Source organism: Oncorhynchus nerka, linkage group LG10 (genome assembly GCF_034236695.1).
Source record: "Oncorhynchus nerka isolate Pitt River linkage group LG10, Oner_Uvic_2.0, whole genome shotgun sequence".
Lineage (NCBI taxonomy): Eukaryota > Metazoa > Chordata > Actinopteri > Salmoniformes > Salmonidae > Oncorhynchus > Oncorhynchus nerka.
The window spans coordinates 84,945,345-84,961,973 of NC_088405.1; positions in this window are offsets into that span (position 1 = coordinate 84,945,345).

The following is a 16,629-nucleotide window of genomic DNA, read 5'->3' on the forward strand; positions in this document are numbered from 1 at the left end:
GGAGCCCATTTTGCCATTCCCACTGCCTTCAAGCAGCACAGCCTTCCCCAAGTCATCTTCCCCAGGATGTTAAGCATGACTGTGGATGTCTCTACTATCCCCGCAGAATACCATGGCCTCCTGGAAGTGTTCAGTAAGGCACGGGCTACCACCTGGTTTGGATATGCGAGGGGGATAAGTGGAGCCTTCAACACAGCCAGTGGACATGAGTACCAGGTCATGCCATTTGGACTCACCAACGCTCTGCTGTTTTCCGGGTTTTGGTCAATAGTGTGCTTCGGGACAAGCTAAACCGGTTCGTGTTTGTGTACCTTGATGCCATCCTGTTTTTTTCCCGATCTGCACAAGAACAGTGACTCCTGGAGAGCCAACTGTTCGTGAAAGCTGAGATGTGAGTTCCACCGCTCTACAATCACCTTTCTGGGATATGTCATTGCTGAGGGCAATGGTGATTGTAGAGCGGTGGAACTCACATCTCGGCTTTTACAGATGGATCCTGGAAAGGTGAAAGTATCTCTTCAGTAGGTCCTATGATTGAGTAGTCTGGTCCAGGAGTGTGAAGGTGAACGGAAAGGCACTGGTGCAACGAACTGCCTTTGCTGTCTCTGCCTGGCCGGTTCCCCTCTCTCCACTGGGATTCTTTGCCTCTAACCATATTACAGGGGCTGAGTCACTGGCTTACTGGTGCTCTTCTATGCCGGCCCTAGGAGGGGTGCATCACTTGAGTGGGTTGAGTCACTGACGTAATCTTCCTGTCCAGGTTGGCGCCACCCTTGAGTTGTGCCGTGGCGGAGATCTTCGTGGGCTATACTCGGCCTTGTCTCAGAATGGTAAATTGGTGGTTGAAGATATCCCTCTAGTGGTGTGGGGGCTGTGCTTTGGAAAAGTGGGTGGGGTTATATCCTGCCTGTTATATCTGGAGTATTTCTCCTGTCTTATCCGGTGTCCTGTGTGAATTTAAGTATGCTCTCTTTCTTTCTCTCTCTTTCTCTCTTTCTCTCTTTCTCTCCCAGAGGACCTGAGCCCTATGACCATGTTCTGTTATTATCTCCACCCGGCACAGCCAGAAGAGGACTGGCCACCCCTCACAGCCTGGTTCCTCTCTAGGTTTCTTCCTAGGTTCTGGCCTTTCTAGGGAGTTTTTCCTAGCCATCGTGCTTCTACACCTGAATTGCTTGCTGTTTGTGGTTTTAGGCTGGGTTTCTGTACAGCACTTTGTGACATCAGCTGATGTTAGAAGGGCTTTATAAATACATTTGAGTGTGGGCCATTTTGCCCCAGCGATCTGCCCAGTACCAGAAGTTTCATCCCTGTTCCATCGTCTCAATCCTGCTGAAAGGAACTACGATGTTGGCAACCAAGAACCCCTGGAGGTGAAGATGGCTTTGGGAGGAGTGGAGGCACTGGCTGGAAGGAGCAGAACAGCCATTCCTGGTCTGGACCAACTGTAAAAACCTGTAATATCTCCATAAAGCCAAGCACCGCAACTCCAGTTAGTGCTGGTGGGCCCTCCTGTTCACCAGATTTAACATCACCATCTCCTACTGCCCTGGGTCAAAGAATGTGAAGCCTGACGCCCTCTCCCGCCTATACAGTTCTTCTGCCACACACTTGACCTCTGTGGATTGGGGTATCGAGAACCTGGTCCGTGAGGCACCACGCTCCCAGCCTGGACCTGAAGGGGGCCCGGCTAACTGGCTGTTTGTCCCTAATCTAGTCCGGTCCTGGAATGTGCTTATTCCTCCAGGCTGACCTGTCATCCAGGGTCCCAATCGTACACTAGCCTTCCTCCGACAACGTTTCTGATGGCCCACAATGGTTCCTGACGTCTCTGCCTTCTTCGCTGCATGCACAATGTGTGCTCAGAACAAGACTCCACATCAAGCTCCTTCTGGCTTCCTTCAGTCACTACCAGTCCCTCATCATCCCTGGTCTCATACATCTCTGGACTTTGTCACTGGGCTCCCTCCGTCTGATGGCAACACTGTCATTCTAATGGTAGTCGACCGGTTCTCCAAGGCCACCAGTTTCATCCCCCTCACCAAACTACCTTCTGCCAAGGAGACGGCCCAGCTTATGGTGCAGCATGTCTTCCGGATCCATGGACTCCCGGTAGACATGGACTCCAATCAGTGTTCTCGTCTCACTTCTGGAAGGCATTCTGCACCCTTATTGGGTCGTCGGCCAGCCTGTCTTTCGCATTCCATCATCCCCAATCTAACAGTCGGATTAAACCAACCAAGACCTGGAGACCACCTTAAGGTCCCTGGTCTTAACCAACCCCACTACCTGGAGCCGTCAACTGGTCTGGGTGGAGTATGCCCGGAACACCCTTCACAGTTCTGCCACGGGACTCTCTCCTTTCGAGTGCTCCATGGGGTATCAGCCTCCACTCTTTCCGGAACAAGAGCAGGAGGTCAGCGTACCTTTGGCCCAGGTGTTTGTCTGCCGCTGTTGACGTATCTGGAGAAGAGTCAGGGTGAGGTGCTGGGTCTGTGCTAAAGACATCTTGGACCCGGCCCTCATCGCCGATTTCCACCGCCGACACCCTGGTTAGCCAGGTATGCGCCCAGGTAGGACGCCAGCGGGGACGCCAGGTTCCTGGGGGAGGGGGGGGCACTGTCATGCCCTGATCTGTTTCACCTGTTCCTGTGATTTTTCTCCACCCCCTCCAAGTCTGTCACTTATTTTCCTCAGAGTATTTATCCCTGTGTTTCCTGTCTTTCTGTGCCAGTTCGACTCATATGTTTCCAAGTCAACCAGCGTTTTTCCCGTTCTCCTGCTTTTTGCATTCTCCTTTTTCTAGTCCTCCCGGTTTTGACCCTTGCCTGTTTCTGGACTTTGTACCTCCTGGACTCTGATCTGGGAGCAGTGATGCTCCCCATACAACCTGACAGAGCTTGAGGGGATCTGCAGAGAAGAATGGGAGAAACTCCCCAAATACAGGTGTGCCAAGCTTGTAGCGTCATATCCAAGAAGACTCGAGGCTGTATTCGCTGCCAAAGGTGCTTCAACAAAGAACTGGGTAAAGGGTCTGAATACTTTCTGAATGCACTGTATACAGACTGCAGTACAGTCCCTTTCATCATCAATGGCCCTGTTGATTCTAGGGCCTGGATGATACCAGTATACATTTTTTCCGGTTTTTCTTATTTTCCTCTCGTTGTCTTTGTGCCAGTATATAGAAATTACTCAGTTGATGTTATGTTAGCCATGTTAACTTTCTCTTTAAATGCAGAATAAGCCCCTTACAGTACAAGTACTGCCCACGTGAGTTCGATGCTCTTAGGCGAGCCTGCACCATTACTGTCAACCCTTTCATCCTTCTTTCAGAGTGGCGACGCTGAAATACATGCCCTGATTGTGTTTTAAAGTGACTCTTTAGTTCATAATGTTGTTGAATCATCTCAAACTCGTATTTGTGGCCAAAGCATACATTGGAGAAAAACACTTACGCCTACCTCTAACTTGCATCTCTGACTGTTTAAAAAATGCTTGATATATCTTCATAGAATGATGCCATCCTTCCTCATTGGCTCAATTGGCCAACCAGTGTCTATTCAGATGACTATTTGAATGACCGGCAGACGTCCACACCATTCGGTTGTTGGGGTACGCCCAGATGATTCCAACACATGCAAGCTGCTTTTTAATTTGTATTTATTTTACCTATATTTAACCAGGCATGTCAGTTAAGAACACATTCTTATTTTCAATGACGGCCTAGGAACAGCGGGTTAACTGCCTGTTCAGGGGCAGAACGACAGATTTGTACCTTGTCAGCTCGGGGGTTTGAACTTGCAACCTTCCGGTTACTAGTCCAACGCTCTAACCACTAGGCTACCCTGCTTCATTAGAAGGGAAAATCATTTCACTCATATTGTAATTAAGTCATATTTCCTAAACACTGGACAGTTACTTAACCTTTTACTGCAGCAGGCTAAATGAGGGGCACAAAGTGGTTTTTTGCAAGTCTTAAACAAATCTAATTTGAAACCAAAGTATACACCTCACACACACATGGTTATGGTATCAAGGCACAAGGTGAGACCCAATGCAGACAGGAGGCTGGAGTCTTACAATGTTTATTTATCCTAAGGGGGAGGCAAGAGAATGGTCGTGGACGGGCAAAGAGGTCAAACCAGATCAGAGTCCAGGAGGTACAGAGTGGCAGATGTGCTCATGGTCAAGACAGGTAGGTGGGTTACAAAGTCCAGAAACAGGCCAGGGTCAAAACCGGGAGGACTAGAAAAAGGAGAATGCAAAAAGCAGGAGAACGGGAAAACCGCTGGTTGACCTGGAAACATACAAGACGAACTGGCACAGAGAGACAGGAAACACAGAGATAAATACACTGGGGAAAATAAGCAACACCTGGAGGGGGTGGAGACAGTCACAGGAACAGGTGAAACAGGTCAGGGTGTGACATATTGTCTTTAAAAAAAGAAGACACCTGTACAATATCAGATATAGAGTCAAAATGTATTCAGTTTAGTGTTTGTATACCCCCAAAAATTTTTTTGATTTTTCTGCAGGTTTTTTAAACAATGTTGATTAATTATGAAAAAAATGAATAACAGTCCACCCATGAGGCTACTAGGTCATTTGACTGCAGGAAATTGCTACTGCAGTTATTAATGCTGATACAATCCTGAAAATAAGTGTATTTTGTAAATAAGTACACTGAGAAAATGAGAAACCAGTCTCTTCTGTCCTGGGTAAGACTAAGCTGCCCTTTGTGGTACCAGCCAGGTGCATGAAAGGCCGTTTCCTTGTCCACCATGCTCTCTCTTCTACCGTTCTCTCTCTCTGGCCAGCTCTACTCTTATAAACAAAAGGAATAAAATATGATCTACCCTCAGGTTATCTGCAGACTCTATCCTGCATCTCACCTGTTTACAGAGCCCATGCATTCACTTTGGCAAATTGCATTTCCTCATCAAATATTTGCTTTATTAATGTTGTCCGGTGGGGTAATTAATCTCCTCAACAAAGGTACCATCTGGCTGACCCAAAAATGCAATTATACTTCCCATTCGGTGATTAAGATGAATTTCTCAGAGAGGATGCAGAAAATGGCAAAAGGTGTAAAACAGAGAATATAGGGATGAGCCACCCTCTCCTCTCCCTTCCTCCCCTCCCCTCCCCTCCTCCTCTTCACACTCTCCTCTCTTCCAACACCCCCTACACACCTACGCAGTGCAGTTAATGCACAGAGACAACCTCTGTAATGAAAATTAATGTAGCCCCTCGGAATCTTATAGATTTCCTTTATGAGGTCTATTTGTTGGGGGCGTGATCTCCACACGAGCTCTGCATATTTCTTCTCCCTCCCTCGCCTCAAGCCTGATCCATTGAAAACAGTGAAAACATTGAACATTGAAACAGTGGCACCACAGGCTAAACAAGGCTAATCTTGGAACGGCCCTGTCCCATGTCGTCAGAGGCGAGATTTCTCTCAGAGGATGCGTTCTAAATGGCACCCTCTTCCCTAAGTAGTGCACTAAATCAAATCAAATCAAATCAAATTTTATTTGTCACATACACCTGGTTAGCAGATGTTAGTGCGAGTGTAGCGAAATGCTTGTGCTTCTAGTTCCGACAATGCAGTAATAACCAACAAGTAATCTAGCTAACAATTCCAAAACTATTACCTTATAGACACAAGTGTAAGGGGATAAAGAATATGTACATAAATATACATGAATGAGTGATGGTACAGAGCGGCATAGGCAAGATACAGTAGATGGTATTGAGTGCAGTATATACATATGAGATGAGTATGTAAACAAAGTGGCATAGTTAAATGTATAATGTTAACGTTATATAATGTTACTTACCCTACGTTATTCATCTCATATGCATACGTATATACTGTACTCTATATCATCGACTGCATCCTTATATAATACATGTATCACTAGCCACTTTAACTATGCCACTTTTTACTTTGTTTACATACTCATCTCATATGTATATACTGTACTCGATACCATCTACTGTATGCTGCCCTGTACCATCACTCATTCATATATCCTTATGTACATATTCTTTATCCCCTTACACTGTGTATAAGACAGTAGTTTTGGAATTGTTAGTTAGATTACTTGTTGGTTATTGCTGCATTGTCGGAACTAGAAGCACAAGCATTTCGCTACACTCGCATTAACATCTGCTAACCATGTGTATGTGACAAATAAAATTTGATTTGATTTGAAAGTGGCTAGTGATACATGTATTACATAAGGATGCAGTAGATGATATAGAGTACAGTATATACGTATACATATGAGATGAATAATGTAGGGTATGTAAACATTATATTAGGTAGCATTGTTTAAAGTGGCTAGTGATATATTTTACATTTCCCATCAATTCCCATTATTAAAGTGGCTGGAGTTGAGTCAGTGTGTTGGCAGCAGCCACTCAATGTTAGTGGTGGCTGTTTAACAGTCTGATGGCCTTGAGATAGAAGCTGTTTTTCAGTCTCTCGGTCCCTGCTTTGATGCACCTGTACTGACCTCGCCTTCTGGATGATAACAGGGTGAACAGGCAGTGGCTCGGGTGGTTGTCCTTGATGATATTTATGGCCTTCCTGTGACACCTGGAGGGCAGGTAGTTTGCCCCCGGTGATGCGTTGTGCAGACCTCACTACCCTCTGGAGAGCCTTACGATTGTGGGCGGAGCAGTTGCCGTACCAGGCAGTGATACAGCCCGACAGGATGCTCTCGATTGTGCATCTGTAGAAGTTTGTGAGTGCTTTTGGTGACAAGCCGAATTTCTTCAGCCTCCTGAGGTTGAAGAGGCGCTGCTGCGCCTTCTTCACGATGCTGTCTGTGTGGGTGGACCAATTCAGTTTGTCTGTGATGTGTACGCTGAGGAACTTAAAACTTACTACCCTCTCCACTACTGTTCCATCCATGTGGATAGGGGGGTGCTCCCTCTGCTGTTTCCTGAAGTCCACAATCATCTCCTTAGTTTTGTTGACGTTGAGTGTGAGGTTATTTTCCTGACACCACACTCCGAGGGCCCTCACCTCCTCCCTGTAGGCCGTCTCGTCGTTGTTGGTAATCAAGCCTACCACTGTTGTGTCGTCCGCAAACTTGATGATTGAGTTGGAGGCGTGCGTGGCCACGCAGTCGTGGGTGAACAGGGAGTACAGGAGAGGGCTCAGAACGCACCCTTGTGGGGCCCCAGTGTTGAGGATCAGCGGGGTGGAGATGTTGTTGCCTACCCTCACCACCTGGGGGCGGCCCGTCAGGAAGTCCAGTACCCAGTTGCACAGGGCGGGGTCGAGACCCTCAGGTTATTATTTTTTACCAGAACCCTCATAGGGCTTTGGTCAAAAGCAGTGCACTATACAGAAAATAAGGTTCCATTTGGGATGTAGCCTCTCTCTTGTCCTCCACTTTAGTCTGTTCCTAAACAGCTGAAGAAGATCTACTCAGGCTTTACTGTGTTTCCAGTTTATCAGCTCTTTATCTAAATAATACAGGCTCATTTTGGTATAGTGAAAGTAAAGACAAATAGACTAAAGACAAATAATAATTAACTCAGACATGTATTGATAAAAGGCTTTGAGGTGTTGTGTGGGTACAAACTGCAGTACATTGGACACGTGACAAAGACCTGACATGATGTAATGCCATTAAATAACTATATGTTAAAAGCCTAGCATGATTATAATGATCATAATTCAAAAACAGATCCTAATGCAAAGTGATTGCAAGAATTAGCTTTCAATAATTAATTAATCAGCCTGTATGGTCCTGATGAAATCCCTGATTGTGAGCGCCAGTAGTTGGGAGGCATCCGATTAACAGATCTCATAGTCACTGGAGCCCTGCCAGGGGAAACATCTATGCAGTTACTACATGCACAAGTAGCCTTCTGGTGTCTGAAATAAGCAGAACAGCTCATAGGATCTCTCCAGAAGACTCCTTAATAATTGAGCTCTAACAAATCATTCATAAGGCAATTGGATTCCCAGTTGCCTTGCAAAATGTACCACCATTCAACATAACGTCGAATCCATTTGCTATTTTTATCATTCCTCTTCGCTCTCCCTTGGCGGGTCCAGATAGTGACTAGCAGCAGCACTACACCACTGTAACCTGGGTTTGAACCTGCTGGGAGGAGGCCTGTTCTGCTCAGCTGCTGTTCAGAGAAGAGATGCAGGCAGTGGAGATGCATCGTTCAGACAGAGGGACCCGGGTGCGTCACACATACACACACTCCGAGTCATCCAGCTGTGATGGTAATGGGAGCAGACAGATGTCTTAGACAGCTGCTGCTAATGGTTCACCCATACTGGGAGGAAGCTGACCTGGGCATTGGTTCTCTCTCTCTCTCATTCGCTCACCCTCTCTCTCGTTTTCTCTCTCTCTCTCTCTCTCAATTCAATTCAATTCAATTCAAGGGGCTTTATTGGCATGGGAAACATATGTTAACATTGCCGAAGCAAGTGAAGTAGATAATATACAAAAGTGAAATAAACAATACAAATGAACAGTAAACATTACACTCACAGAAGTTCCAAAAGAATAATGACATTACAGATGTCGTATTATGTATATATACAGTCATGACCAAAAGTTTTGAGAATTATATAAATATTAATTTTCATAAAGTCTGCTGCCTCAGTTTGTATGATGGCAATTTGCATATATTCCAGAATGTTATGAAGAGTGATCAGATGAATTGCAATTAATTGCAAAGTCCCTCTTTGCCATGTAAATTAACTGAATGAACTGAAGAAAAAAAATTCCACTGCATTTCAGCCCTGCCACAAAAGGACCAGCTGACGTCATGTCAGTGATTCTCTCGTTAACATAGGTGTCAGTGTTGACGAGGACAAGGCTGGAGATCACTCTGTCATGCTGATTGAGTTTGAATAACAGATTGGAAGCTTCAAAATGAGGGTGGTGCTTGGAATCATTGTTCTTCCTCTGTCGACCATAGTTACCTGCAAGGAAACACGTGCCATCATCATTGCTTTGCACAAAAAGGGCTTCACAGGCAAGGATATTGCTGCCAGTAAGATTGCACCTAAGTCAACCATTTATCAGCTCATCAAGAACTTCAAGGAGAGCGGTTCAATTGTTGTGAAGAAGGCTTCAGGGCGCCCAAGAAAGTCCAGCAAACGGCAGGACCGTCTCCTAAAGTTGATTCAGCTGCGGGATCGGGGCACCACCAGTACAGAGCTTGCTCAGGAATGGCAGCAGGCAGGTGTTAGTGCGAAGACATTTGGGGGATGGCCTGGTGTCAAGAAGGGCAGCAAAGAAGCCGCTTCTCTCCAGGAAAAATATAAGGGACAGACTGATATTCTGCAAAAGGTACAGGGATTGGACTGCTGAGGACTGGGGTAAAGTCATTTTCTCTGGTGAATCCCCTTTCTGATTGTTTGGGGCATCTGGAAAAAAGCTTGTCCGAAGAAGACAAGGTGAGCGCTACCATCAGTCTTGTGTCATGTCAACAGTTAAGAATCTTGAGACCATTCATGTGTGGGGTTGCTTCTCAGCCAAGGGAGTGGGCTCACTCACAATTTTCCCTGAGAACACAGCCATGAATAAAGAATGATACCAACACATCCTCCGAGAGCAACTTCTCCCAACCATCCAAGAACAGTTTAGTGACGAACAATGCCTTTTCCAGCATGATGGAGAACCTTGCCATAAGGCAAAAGTGATAACTAAGTGGCTTGGGGAACAAAACATCAATATTTTGGCTCCATGGCCAGGAAACTCACCAGACCTTAATCCCATTGAGAACTTGTGGTCAATCCTCAAGAGGCAAACAAAACCCCACAAATTCTGACAAACTCCAAGCATTGATTATGCAAGAATGGGCTGCCATCAGTCAGGATGTGGCCCAGAAGTTAATTGACAGCATGCAAGGGTGGATTGCAGAGGTCTTGAAAAGACCAACTTCATGTAATTGTCAATAAAAGCCTTTGACACTTATGAAATGCTTGTAATTATACTTCAGTATTCCATAGTAACATCTGACAAAAATATCTAAAAACACTGAAGCAGCAAACTTTGTGAAAATGTGTGTCATTCTCAAAACTTTTGGCCACGACTGTACAGTGTTGTAACGATGTGCAAATGGTTAAGTACAAAAGGGAAAATAAATAAACATAAATATGGGTTGTATTTACAATGGTGTTTGTTCTTCACTGGTTGCCTTTTTCTTGCGGCAACACACATCTTGCTGCTTTGATGGCACAATGTGGTATTTCACCCAGTAGATATGGGAGTTTATCAAAATCAAAAACATGTGTCTCTAATATGGTCATACATTTGGCAAGAGGTTAGGAAGTGCAGCTCTGTTTCCAACTCATTTTGTGGGCAGCGTGCACATAGCCTGTCTTCTCTTGAGAGCCAGGTCTGCCTCCAGTGGCCTTTCTTAATAGCAAGGTTATGCTCACTGAGTCTGTACATAGTCAAAGCTTTCCTTAAGTTTGGGCCAGTCACAGTGGTCAGGTATTCTGCCACTGTGTACTCTCTGTTTAGGGACAAATAGCATTCTAGTTTGCTATGTTTTTTTGTTAATTGAGTAATTATCTTTTTGTTTTCTCATGATCTTGGTTGGGTCTAATTGTTTTGCTGTCCTGGGGCTCTGTGGGGTCTGTTTGTGGTTGTGAACAGAGCCCAAGGACCAGCTTGCTTAGGGGACTCTTCTCCAGATTCATCTCTCTGTAGGTGATGGCTTTGTTAACTGCTTCCTTTTATGTGGTTGTAGAATTTAACTTATCTTTTCTGGATTTTGATAATTAGCGGGTATCGGCCAAATTCTGCTCTGCATGCATTATTTAGTGTTTTACATTTTACACTGATGATATTTTTGCAGAATTCTGTATGTTGAGTCTCAATATGGTGTTTGTCCCATTTTGTGAATTCTTGGTTGGTGAGCAGACCCCAGACCTCACTACCATAAAGGGCAATAGGTTCTATAACTGATTGAAGTATTTTTAGCCAGATTCTAATTGGTATGTAGAATTTTATGTTCCTTTTGATGGCATAGAATGCCCTTATTACCTTGTCTCTCAGATCATTCACATCTTTGTGGAAGTTACCTGTGGTGCTGATGTTTAGGCCAAGGTATGTATAGTTTTTGGTGTGTTCTAGGGCAACAGTGTCTAGATGGAATTTGCATGTGTGGTCCTGGCGACTGGCCCTTTTTTGGTACACCATTCTTTTGGTCTTACTGATATTTACCGTCAGGGCCCAGGTCTGGCAGAATCTGTGCAGAAGATCTAGGTGCTGCTGTATGCCCTCCTTGGTTGGTGACAGAAGTACCAGATCATCAGCAAACATTTGAACATTTGTCTTCAGATTCTAGGAGGGTGAAGCCGGGTGCTGCAGACTGTTCTAATGCCCTCGCCAATTTGTTGATATATATGTTGAAAAGGGTGGGGCTTAATCTGCCTTCCAGTCTCACCCCACGGCCCTGTGGGAAGAAATGTGTATTTTTATTTTAACTGCACACTTGTTGTTTGTGTACATGGATTTTATAATGTCATATGTTTTTCCCCCAACACCACTTTCCATCAATTTGTATAGCAGAACGTCATGCCAAATTGAGTCAAAGTCTTTTTTGATATCAACAAAGCATTTTTTTGGTCAATTAGGGTGTGCAGTGTGAATACATGGTCTGTTGTACAATCATTTGGGAAAAAGACAGTTTGACATTTGCTCAGTACATCGTTTTCACTGAGGAAATGTACAAGTCTGCTGTTAATGATAATGCAGAGGATTTTCCCAAGGTTGCTGTTGACGCTTATTGGTGTCAAATTTGTCTCCACTTTTGTGGATTGTGGTGATCAGTCCTTGGTTCCAAATACGATTTGTATTTGATCATGTATATGTTTTTGCTGTTTGTTCTTTGTTATAGAGTCAAAAAGATTGGAGAAGTGGTTTACCCATATATCTCCATTTTCGATAGATAATTATTTGTGTTGTTGTTTGTTTAGTGTTTACCAATTTTCCCAGAAGTGGTTAGAGTCTATGGATTCTTCAATTACATTGAGCTGATTTCTGACGTGCTGTTCCTTCTTTTTCCATAGTGTATTTAGTGATTCACTATAGTGAAGGCGTTTTTAATTAGGCGTTCTAAAGCTGGAATAAACGAGTCAGGAAAAAGGTTTTTCTGATTGAACACGGTTCTCTATTGAGAGTATTTTGTCAACAAAAACATTCAAACATAATCAATGAAAAATCTTCCAAGGAAAAACACACATCTTCTTCTCCAGATGAAACAAGAACACAATAGGATAATCTTTAAACTACAACAAACATAAATCACGGTTTTGTCACCGTCTTAGTGGTTCCTTCAGCATTCTCTCTCTCGGTGGCCATCTTCCAGAGATAGTTTTTTCCTTCCTTCTGGTTCCATTCTCTCTTTTATAGGGGAAGGAGAGTATCTCATTAGTACCAATTTTCTCTGGTTACCTTGTCTCCCAGGCTTTTCCATGCCCAGCCTGCCCTCTAGTGGTCCGTCCACATTTTTAGATTTGATGCATTCCCGGATCCGGCCCTGTGGATGAGCTGGAAAGAGAATGGTTGTAAAGACAAAAACCATCTGGCTATTCTGTTGTTATTGTTTCTCTTACCAGCCATCCACGTGAGGGGCGCATTTGCAAACCTCCGACCCAGTAGGTAGTACCGGAGATAATCGTTTTGATGGCTAAGGCCTCTTTCTCTACGGTCGCATACCTCTGTTCCCGATCGCTGAGTTTCCTACTAATGAAGAGAAATCGGCTTCTCTGCTTCACCTTTATTACAGCCCTGTATCCGATGTTTGAACTCTTGTGAGAAGTCCGGAGCCTGTAGAACGATCAGAACACAGGCCATCTTTTAACAATTGAAAGGCCTCTTCCGTCTCGTCTTTCCACTCTACCTGGTTTGGCAGGTTTTTCTGATGAGGTTTGTGAGGGGGTTGGCAATGGTTGCATATCCCGGGATAAAACGGCGATAATATCCTGTTATCCCTAAGAAGGCCCGAACGTTTCCGGGGTGCCAGTCACGATTGTTTTTGTGGGCGTATTTTCCCATTCCCCACGGTGTACCCCAGGTTTCCACAAACCCAGGCAGCATTTATTTGGATTGGCTGTCAACCCTGTCTTCCAAACTAGTTACACCGCCCTAATTAATCGCAGGAGGTGACTATCCCAGTCCTCGCTGTGGATGACCACATTCTATGTGCATCTTGATGGGGCCGTAGAATGGCATCCATGAGGCGTTGGAAGGTTGCAGCGGCACCGTGCAGTCCGAAGGGCATCCTCACATACTGGAAAAGCCCCTCTGGAGTGGCGAAGGCAGTCTTTGGGCGATCCTCCGGAGCCACCGGCACTGCCAATATCCCTTCGACTTGGCCTTTCCTAAGCGCTCCAAGAGTTCATCCACGATGGGATACGGATGGCATTCACGCCCCTAAAGTGATAAAGAGTCTCATACTACCATCGGATTTGGGGACCAGGACTATGGGACTGGACCACTCACTCGTCGAGGGCTCGATCACGCCCATCCTCAACATCTCCCTCACCTCTTTCTTAGCGATGACTCTGCGAGCCTCAGGAATCCTGTAAGGGCGGATATGCACCTTCTTGCCGGGTTCAGTGTGGATATGGTGGAACAGGACATCTGTTTGTCCTGGGAATGGAGAGAATATTCGACCGAAGTTCATAATCAGCTTGTCTAGCTGTCTTGACTGCTCCTCTTTGGCCACTCCTGTGGTAGAGCCTCCTCTTTTCCTTTGCCCTCCAGGGCCATCAAAGCCACCTCCTCCTCTCGTCCATGGTATGTCTTCAGCAGGTTTATGTGATAGATTTGGACCTTCTTCCTCCTGTCAGGTTGCTTGATGAGGTAATTGACCGGTGAGACCCTTTCGTAGGGCCCCTCCACTGCGCCAGCAAGTTCACTTTCTCTCCCACGGTGAACTCACGGGGGTTTAGGCCCGGCCTTGGGTCCTTTGGGCCTTCTCCATATGCTCCTTGACTATGGGCCACACTGCTGACAGGCGGTCTCTCATCAGGGTAACGTGTTCTATTGTGGATCGAAAGGGGCATGGTTGGGTCTCCCAGGTCTCCTTGGCTGGAGGATTCCTCGACAGGGTCTGCCAAGAGCAATGCGGAGAGAATCCAGTGGATGCCTGGGGTACTTTTAAGTGTGGGAGAAGCATGTCCCAGTTTTTCCCATCTCGGGACACCACCCTTCTCAACATGTTTTTTCGTTTTGTTCAACACAACCCGTCTGTTTGAGGGTGGAATATACTTGTACGGTTGAACCTGATATAACCGACACAAGTCCTTCATCAACCGGGACATGAACTTTTGATCCGTCAAGATAGTCTTGGGGAGGCCCACACGGGAGAACATCAGGAATAACTCCTTGGCAATTCCCTTTGACGACATGTTACGCAGGGGTATGGCCTCCGGGAACTTGGTAGCGTAATCTATAACCACTAGGATGTACTCGTGTCCTCTGGCGGATTTTGGGAGGGGTCCTACGAGGTCCATAGCTATGCGTTCAAAGGGAGTCTCTATGATGGGGAGAGGAATCAAAGGGTTACGTAGGTGTGGCCGGGCTGTACGTTGACATTGATCACACGTCCTGTGGCCACATCCCGGGTGACCCGGGGCCACTCTGCATGATTCTGTCAATAGTCTTGTCTCGTGCCAGGTGTCCTCCTAGGACGTGGGAATGGGCTAACTGTAGAACTGTATCTCTGTATGGCCTAGGCACCATTAGTAATTCCTGGTTTTCCCCTTCGTCGTGCCCCAGTATAAGAGACCCCGCCTGATTGCATAGTAAGGAAGAGGGGCTCACCTGATCCATCGACGTTCCTCCCGTCGATCACCTTCACCTTCCTCATGGCCTCCCTTAGGTCTGGGTCTCTATGCTGCCGAACTGTCCCTTTAATTCCTGGGGCAGGTCGACCTCGGTGAGGGATGTGGAGGTTGTTCCACATCCCCATCAGGGGTGACCAGGAGAATCCCTTCCAGGTTCCCTCCTCGGATGGAGCAAATATATCCCTTAACGCCTGGTTGCTCCTTCCTTCCTGCGTTGTGTATAGCCCTTCACATGTGTCTTCATCGGTGGTTTCTTGGAATATCTGTCGTAAACGTTGGGTCGCTATTTCTTCCTCTGCTGCAGAGGACGAGACAGGACTACTACCTCGGGCTTGGATTTTCTCTTCTTTCCTGTCCCCCTTCTTCCCGTGCATAACGTCATCTGCCAGCTCCTTATATAAGGGACAGTCTCTCCCGATCAATAATGGCACCTTCAGCTGCACTTTCCCGGCCCTGACTGTACACCTTCCTTTTGGAGTGAGAATAGGCAGATTCACAGTGGGGTAATAGTGGGTGTCTCCATGGATACAGGATACGGCTACTTTGTCTGGTAGCAGTGTTGCGGAGGTCACCATCCGCTCCTCTACTAACGTAACCATACTTCCCGAGTCGAGAATAGCTACCACATCTTGTCCTTCGACTTGCACCGGAATCTCTGAGGCTGGGGCTATCTCTGCTAACCAACAGTGTTGATCCTGCCCCCTCAAAACGGGATGTGTGGGGGTAGGCAGTGATGACTCCGTGACCATGGGCTCATCCTTGCTAGGACATTGTTCTTGAATGGTTCCTCCGGGTCTACTGGAAGAATCTTGATTTACTCACTTATCCTTGTGTCACTCGTCCACCTAATCCCCGCATCCTCCACCAATGTGAGCGTACCAAGTAATTAGGCGTCACTCTAAAGCGGGAAGGTGGAATAAACGAGTCAGGAAAAAGGTTTTTCTGATTGAACACGGTTCTCTATTGAGAGTATTTTGTCAACAAAAACATTCAAACATAATCAATGAAAAATCTTCCAAGGAAAAACACACATCTTCTTCTCCAGATGAAACAAGAACACAATAGGATAATCTTTAAACTACAACAAACATAAATCACGGTTTTGTCACCGTCTTAGTGGTTCCTTCAGCACAGCTTCTCTCTCTCGGTGGCCATCTTCCAGAGATAGTTTTTTTCCTTCCTTCTGGTTCCATTCTCTCTTTTATAGGGGAAGGAGAGTATCTCATTAGTACCGTCAGCTGTGCTTAATTGACTCTGGTTACCTTGTCTCCCAGGCTCTGTTGGGCAACTATCCATGAGCCCAGCCTGCCCTCTAGTGGTCCGTCCACAGCGTAGACTCAGGTTTTCTGGGTCTCTATGTTTTTGGTTGGACAGGTTTCTCAATTTCTTTCTTAGGTTTTTGCATTCTTCATCAAACCATTTGTCATTGTTGTTAATTTTCTTCGGTTTTCTGCTTGACATTTTTAGATTTGATAGGGAAGCTGAGAGGTCAAATATACTGTTAAGATTTTCTACTGCCAGGTTTACACCTTCACTATTACAGTGGAATGTTTTGTCCAGGAAGTTGCCTTAAAGGGATTGAATTTGTTGTTGCCTAATTGTTTTTTTGGTAGGTTTCCACACTACATTCCTTCCATTTATAGTTACTTTGGCTTTTATGCCTAATGATTGACTATTTCTCTGTTCAAGTAGACTGTGATTTTGCTGTGATCTGATAGGGGTGTCAGTGGGCTGACTGTGAACACTCTGAGAGACTCTGGGTTGAGGTCAGTGATAAA